This window comes from Hakea prostrata, chromosome 2 (assembly GCF_041222555.1).
Source record: "Hakea prostrata isolate BN-2017 chromosome 2, UWA_Hpros_2, whole genome shotgun sequence".
Classification (NCBI taxonomy): Eukaryota; Viridiplantae; Streptophyta; class Magnoliopsida; order Proteales; family Proteaceae; genus Hakea; species Hakea prostrata.
Window position 1 is genome coordinate 65499632 of NC_142601.1, and position 8593 is coordinate 65508224.

An 8593-nucleotide genomic window follows, 5' to 3' on the forward strand; every position below is an offset into this window, starting at 1 on the left:
GATTCAAAGTAATAAATTGTTAAATACTTAAATGTCTTCAAAATTTTACAACCATAAGAATTAAGAAGATTACAACTTACAACTTACAAGACTAAGACTAAGAGTATGACTGTATGAGTATCACTCAGCATTCTGCATCAATTGATTCTGAACGGTGGCCACATATGATTCCCAAGTCAATCCATCACTGAAGTATGTCACATATTGGTTTATATGGAACTGATATGTCTCCATGTCAGAATACTGGAGGAATAGCACTCTGGGATAATCGTCAATCGTGGGTGGGTGAAAGAACCATTGTTGTTGTTGTTGTTGTTGTTGTTCATATTGTTGTTGAGTATCTGGGTAGGGGTTTATAAACCACTCAATTAACAACCCACCTTCACTCCCATATGTGTACTCTCCAGGTGCAGGGTCTTGAGGAATAGTATGACCTCCATAAGAAGAATACCCACTGTAATCTGACCCAGTGGAGTGATCCCCGTATTGGTACCCCGATGACTGCCAACTATTCAAACTCTGCTGTTGTGAATCACTTTGACCATGATCTAGGCTCATGCTTCTCATGTTGAATTCAAGATCATGAATGCTTGCATCATCATTCGGTTGCCCATGCCCCTAGTTTGATTTGCTCTTCCTACTCCTAGCATAAGTCCGAGAGATAGGGCAACTGAGGGTCGCATGTGTCGGATGACTCGGACCTGGTGGAGGTGACTCCCTTTGTTGATGTTGACTTCCACCAGAAACACGACCAGCCTGACTGCCTCCATGACTCGAACTCGATGGCTGACTTGGGCCACTTGGCCCTCTGGTATCATCGGCATCATCTGAATCCCCACTACTAGTTGTCACCTTAGTTGTTTCAAGTCGACCAGGTGGCTCCCCAAATGGTACAATTGGTCGTCCTTCTGATGCCGCTGCAGCAGCCTAACCCTCATCAGAAGATACTTGCTCAGCCACAACTGTCACATCCACCCAGCCGGTACCCCATTTGGAATACCTCGGGATGTGATCCACAGTCAAAGGATCAATGATCTGAGGTCCATGCCTCCCACATACACGGTAACACAATCATGAACAGTAATAATCAATGGTAAAAATAGCTAATATCAAGTATCATGAATAAGACAAGATTAACTAAATCAGAGTGCGGAATATTGATAATAAATAAGGTATGATCAAAATCATAAAGGGTGAGAAGGTATGGTAGTCACCCTCTCAGAGCAGCGGAAAAGTATTAAATCAAGTTAGTTACATATCCAAGTATCACCGGAATAACTCAAAACAAGTTAATTACAAAATCTAAGGTTCCACAAATACACCAGGGGAATGGGGCACTATGCTAGGGTTTCTTCTATACTAATGGTAGTCTCCTCAACAGTACGGATGAAGTAAACCCAGCGCTGCCGCTCCCGCACAACTGTGGGGCTAACCCCTGGTGCGAATAATAATCCTCCTCGGCTCCAATATACGAATCCTCACCGACGCCACTACACGGAGGGTAGTATGTGGAATCATAGTCCGCCTCATAGGAGGTGCCATCGTAATCTTCGGTACCTGGAATGTAATCTAAAACATTTGCACAAAAGGAATGAGTTCGAAGAACTTAGCAAGGAAGTTATTCCATAATTAGAAATCATACACATTCAGAACATAAAATAATGCAATGTGATATGGAACATATGATGCAGATATGAGCCTAACTCTATGAATGCTGGTCTCTAAGGTAGACATGCTTTAAGTCATAGCACCGTACTTCTTTGGGTCGTCAGTCACTCTCCCATTTCCATATCTTGGGAATGCCCAGGGAAGATCGGTAAAGTCATCAAAAACCATGGTAAGGGGAATCGGTCACCGCTCTCTCACATCACCATTTGGTCAAATCTTGGCGCATGTCACGGTAAAGCCTAGCCCAATGCAAGTCATCTACTCGATCGGTCAAGTCAGATTCAGATACGTCCATTCCTCGCCCCCGGCGATCCTTTCCGATATCCTTCACACTAGAGTCAGCGAAATCCCGGATTTCAGACTCATCAACCCTATTGGTCATCCACATATAGTAAACGGGAAGCTCTCACGTCCTCTCACGGATTGGTTACCGGTCTTGAGCACCCGTGAGCCCAAGTCTATCCATATGCAACTCTACCAATAAATGTCCCCTTTCAGGTATCCGTAGCATGGTTTATGTCCCCTACCGGATTGGCTACCGGCCTAGAGCGCCCATCCAACCATACACTACCACGGGTTGTTTGGTCTCAATGCCCTTCTGATTCGGGTCTGACACGACAAGGATGAACCTAGCCACACAACTAGACAATCCTATGTATGTCATCCAATAACTTGGGAGAGTGTCGATAGGCACCATCAGAGAACATCCCATACTATTCCCTCTGATGCCCAAGGACAGAAGTGTCAGTAGGACACCCTCCAATCCCAAGTCATACGTAAGCAATCACACATCAAATCTCATCATTTCTCATGCATCCAATGCATATTCATAATAGTACTCAAATCATGATATTGAAACGAATCATTATAAACATAAGCAAATCAAAATGATAGAGTAACACAACAAATGTATAAAGATTTAAATGTTCTTGTTCTAACACATATGTATCAAGTATCATAATGATTGAAAGAAATTTAGGGATTTCATTCTTTGAATAAAGCATAGTTCAATATTTGATGACTTATATGTTTATGGATATAACCATCCTTACCTTGGATGAGTTGATGATGAATTGAGAATACCAAGAATAGTCCAATAGAAGTGTTAAGGCCCTAAACAAACATCAATAATAAGTTAGAAAAGAAGTCGGGAAGATCGGATGTCATTTGAGTCAAAAGCGACCAAGGTTGCTTTGTCAAGCAACAACTTTGGTCGATGGTTTTGGTCGATGGTATCGACCAAAATGATCGACCAAAATAATCCTCGGGCAGAATAGTGGATTTTGGGGATTTTGGTCCGAAATGAGTCTTCCGGTGTTCGGATCAATCTGAAACTTGGAGGCATACTTAACAACAGTAGTAGGACACTATAAATCAAGGAATTTACCCAATCCAATGGTCTAATTAAAAAGCCCCAATTTGAGCTATCAAATTCAAGTGATAAACATCATGGCATGAGTTGGAATTGATTGCATTGATGAGGAATAGCATGCAATAGCTAGAGGGACTAATAGAAATTCGATTGGAATCATATGGCAATGTTAAACATGAACATAATATACTCTATAGCTCAGTTTGATATCAAATGGTATGATGTTAATAGGTAAATCATGGAATACATATGCTAGGCATGAGATATAAGCATTAGCATCAATGAATGGCTAAGGGAATCATGGATTGAGCATGAGTAGGCACTTGGAGTGGTGGTTGCAAGGTTGCAGCACCATTCCAAATGTCCCATCAGCAAGATGACAATAGAAAAGAGTAGGAAATGGTAGGGTAGAGAGTGGAATGAAGAGTCATACATTAGTGTAGAAGATGAAGGCAAGAATCAATGATAAACTAAGTGTCTTTGATGAGATACCCTTCACACTAACCAAGGAGCTGCTTTGGGAAGCTCTCCCCACGTTCCCAGGTGAGAAAAATGATTGCAAAAGGCTCAAGGCTCGAGGTCATATTAAATAGAAAAGGAATATTCCATGGAATCATTAACTTGGCAGACTAGGACATTTTGGTCGATGGTATCGACCAAAATGATCGACCAAAATGTTTTCAGCAGAAAACTCAGGTTTAGAACAGCAACTTCAAGTAGGGATTTGAAAGGCTATACAAGGTCAAATTGAGTGAGGTTTTCTTCCACAATTCAATCAAGAAGTCTAGTTTCGGGGAATACCTTCGGATTGTGCACAGGAGGTCATTTGGTACATCAACCATATTAATCTTCTCCGATGCGCAGACTTTCCTTAAACACTGACAATGCATTTAAGCAAGGGGTATCATTGTTAATGTCCATGGGCTCGGTCTCCGAATCATGATCATCAATCAGGATGGTCCATAAATCTCTTCTTCCACCGCTTCTGGTCCTCGGACCTGAATACAACAGTGGATCCGGGTCAGGGTCAAGGTTAGAATAGGGCTGGATATTACAACAACATCTGGGCCCATAGCAGCAGCAATGGTAGGATCCGGCTGCCCTCATGGCCCATCCAGCACTGGGCCACCTCACTCCCTAACCCACTGATATATGACATCATCTTCCTCATCTTCTGCGGGGGGCTCATGCAATACATCAGTCTACTCAATCGGTTCACGATTGTCGTCATCTATATCATCTTGTATGTGCCCTACTCTCAATCTCATGTTGTAATGCACACATACTAAGTCCTCGAGCCTCTTACTCCCCAATCTGTTTCGTACCTTACTATGGATGAGCGAGAAGGTGCTCCAGTTCCTCTCGCAACCAGAGGATGAGCAAGTTTGTGAGAGTACTTTAATTGCTATGTCCCTGAGATTTGGCGCACTAGTTCCATATAGCACCCACCTGTCAATTGCATAACCAAAAATAAGAATGCATTAGGCAAGTAAATCTTTATATTTATATAACTTATCAGTTATCATTTATAGAGTTATAGTCTATAGACTTATAGACTTAATAACTTATAGAGTAGTGGACTATTTACCAGGATCAGTTTTTTGCCTAGTTGCAATTACAGAAGGCTTTCCAAAACTCCCAGAGGCATCCCTGAACTCCCTGATTTGTACACCAATTCTTCAATTATTGTATTACGTATATGCTTAATGCACTAATGCAAGAAGTTGAAGAAACAATTGAATAAGTTCTCACCTCTCCATTAATTGTCCTTTGCATGACGGGATTTGACACAAGCTTCTCCACCACCTCTTGCATCGCAGTCATCAACTGTACATCAAGCCCCATATCATTCTTGTAATGGTACTTTGGGTTGAGGTAGTAAGCTTGCATTGTGGAAATAAAAAATTAGGTTAGTGACTTAGTGATTTGGTTGTTTACTTGTTTATAAATTATAAGTTATAACAAATAAAGAATGTAAATTAAAGTATACAACAAAAACTTAAAGACTTAAAAGTGACTCACCAGCCAAGTGCAAAGGATGCATCAAGTGCATCTCCCATCTATTATCGATGATCCTCTCGTAGGATTTGAAGGTGCTAGGGGCAGCAGCTCTAACCAACTCTTTCATTTGCTGGAGGGTAGCATATATGTGGGGCATTGTGGGCTTCTTCTCCGAATCCACCATCCTTAAAACAAACACAGTAGGCTCTATAATGCCCAGGTGTCCTATTCAATTTGCCTCCAAAAGTAATCATCAGCAATGGTTTGTTGGGCTAGTACTACATCAGGATGGCTAGATCCACGCCAACCAAACCACTCCTCACTTGCAAACATGTGCCGAAGACCCACCACTTTCTTCTGGAAGCTTTTCAAAGCTACATAGTTGGTGACGAATCTAGTCAATCCAGGTTTGACTAGATCACCCTTACAGTGGTTCCTCATCATCTTCAGCACATAACCATGGTTATAAATAAAATTACTAACCTTTCTAGCCCTCTCAACCACAGTATTGATTGACTTTCTTTTCCCCAAGTCCTTCAACATAAGATCAATCGAATGAGCTGCACATGGTGTCCAAAAGAGGTGGACTCTGCTGCTCTTCTTCCTCATCAGCATTTCTCCGGCTTTTTTGAAGTTAGCACCATTATCTGTGACAATTTGGACAACATTCTTTGGCCCTACCTCGAAGACCACCTCCCTAAGAAGCTTGTAAAGGTAGTCAGCATTTTTGATCTTATCTGAGGTATCCACTGACTTAAGGAAGGCTGTCTTTCCATTGCAGCTTGTTATGAAATTAATGATGGACTGTCTAGTAGGACCAGTCCATCCATCAGCCATCACAGTAACACCATATGTACTCCACTTTTCCTTTAATGAACCAATGTATTCATCCTCCTCCGGCTTTACCTTGGGTAAATATTTATTCATTACTTCCTAAGCACTTAGGCCTTTAACCCCTACACCTGCCCCTAGCAACGCATTGATCATCCCTTATAGTATGGTGTTTTGGCTACATTGGGTGCAATGTTGTTGTAGAGCATGAATTTGCTGATCGCCAACCTAGCTTCCTCCTCCCTCCTGCCTTCTCCACCTCCAGCAAACATATATGGAATGCTTCTTTGATAGATGTCTGGTTGAAGAGGGAGGGGTCTTGGTCAAATGTGGAATCATAATGTCTAGTCTTCCTCCTCATCCTTTCGGTCCTCTCAGTCTTAGTTCCCTGAAAACTATGTCTAGGTGGCATGGATGCCCCCTTTCACGCCCTCCCAGCCGGTACCCTATCTGGCATACCCGAGAGTGTGATCCACACCCAAACGGGCCCCCCCCCCCCAACAACAAAAACAAAACAAACACAGACCCCCCCCAAACAAAACAACAACCCATAACATGAGTGCGGAAGATAAATCATAGATCCAATAAAGAAAGAATGAATCATAAATGAATCAGAATACTAAATATAATCAGAGTATCAAACAGATAAGTAAAGCGAGGCAAAAATCCCACTTTACAACCAGCGGAAAAGTAGCTCTAAAAGAATAAACTAGACAAAACCTAATCCCAGAACAAGTACATTGGGTAACTAAATTGTTCTCCACTTTATAGACAACATCCTTGTAAGTGTAAATCTCATAAATAGCACAAGGACGCTTCCACCAATGGTCGGACTAAGCATCGACGGAGCATAACCACTCGCGGAATCTTCGAGTAATTGTGGTAACCGCAATCACCTTCCCGGAGATATGCCTCTTCGCCTTGCGCTTCTTCATAGGGACCGCATAGTACTCGGTACCCACAGGATAGTCTAACAACATTGTACAATAAAGGAATGAGTTTCAAAGAAACTCGGTAAAGCGTTAAAAATCCATAATAACATAAATGGCGGGATTCGAACAAACATAAATGCAATATGATATGAGACAAGCAATGAATGAATGAATCTAACTCTATGTATGCTGGTCTCTATTAGCGAGACATGCTTTAAGTCATAGCACCGTACTTCTTTAGGAAAGTCCACTCACATCCTCAACCATTTAAGATATCTTGGATTCTCTCACGGATCATTTCACCGGTCTTGAGCAGCTGATTGGTAATGGGTCCTTCATCCCTCGGGACAAACCATGGCGGGGGTTAAGTCAACACACTCTCTCACAACCATTTGGTATAAGTCGGCGCATGTCGGGGTAAAACCTAGCCAAATGCAAGTCTTCTACTTAGTTACATCAAGTCGATCCAGATACTTTCATTCCTCGTCCCCGACGATCCTTTCCGGTATCCTTCACACTAGAGTCGGCGTATCCTATGGCACCGACCAACTCGGACTACGGACTCATCAACCCTATTGATCATCCACATATGGTAAACGGGAAGCTCTCACGCCTCTCACGGGTTGGTTACCGGTCTTAAGCGCCCGTGAGCCCAAGTCTAATCATATGCAACCCTACCAATAAATGGCCCCCACAATGTGATTCCCGCCTCTCACGGGTTGGTTACCGGTCTTGAGCGCCCATGAATCCCCATTGCTACCACGGGTCGTCGGTCTCAATACCCCTCCGATTAGGGTCGACATAACAGGACATCCTAGCCAAACACTACTAGACAATCCTAGATATGTCATCCAACGAGCTTTAGGAAGGTGTCCAGAGGGCATCTCCGGAAACATCCCATAATATTCCCGTAGTAGTCCAAGGACAGAAGTGTCGAAAGGACACCTCTCCTTTCCAAACCATACTTAAGCATACACATGCATCAATTCATATCATCACATATATGGTAACTTCATATATGGAAAGAAATCAGTAATTACAATCACTTGTATAACATTGGTAAGTAAATCATACATGAATCAATTTAATATGAATAAGTAATGCTACTGTAATCAAAGTTATGCAACAGTAGAATATCATTGTAAGAATCTAATTTAGGAATCATATCTATGATATTCAAATATAGAAACTAGATTCATGCTATCTATGTAATTAAGGAAATAACCATCCTTACCTTTTATAACTCGCAAAGGAATCCTAAGAAATCAAGTAAGATCTCGGCAAACTTGAGAAGAAGGTCCTAAACAAGTATATACAACATATTAGGAAAGATCCCTAACAGAAAAGATACCAAAACATCCAACATAGACCAATTCTGGAGTTGATGTACTCATTGGTCGAGTGGATTGGTCGAGTGGTCCAGTCGACCAATCAGTCGACCAATGCAGACAGTAGCCTAAAAAAACAGAGTTTTAAGATATGAAATCCGAATTTGGTGGTTCAAAAGGGTACTAATCAAGGGGTAGACTACATCAGTAGTATTCTAACATATAGGGGACCTCAAAACACTAATCCAATCAAGGTATCAAGATCCAAATTAGGAAACAAAAAGTTACCATAATTAAATCAACCATGGATCTTGATGAATTTGAAATAGAAAACAAAGACAAGAACAATAGGAGGATGGATCATTGCTTTCGGTAATGGTATCATGAAAACATACATAGATCTTCATGGAATAAGGCTTAGAAGTATAAATCTAAATAAGGAAATAAAACCTACCATATAT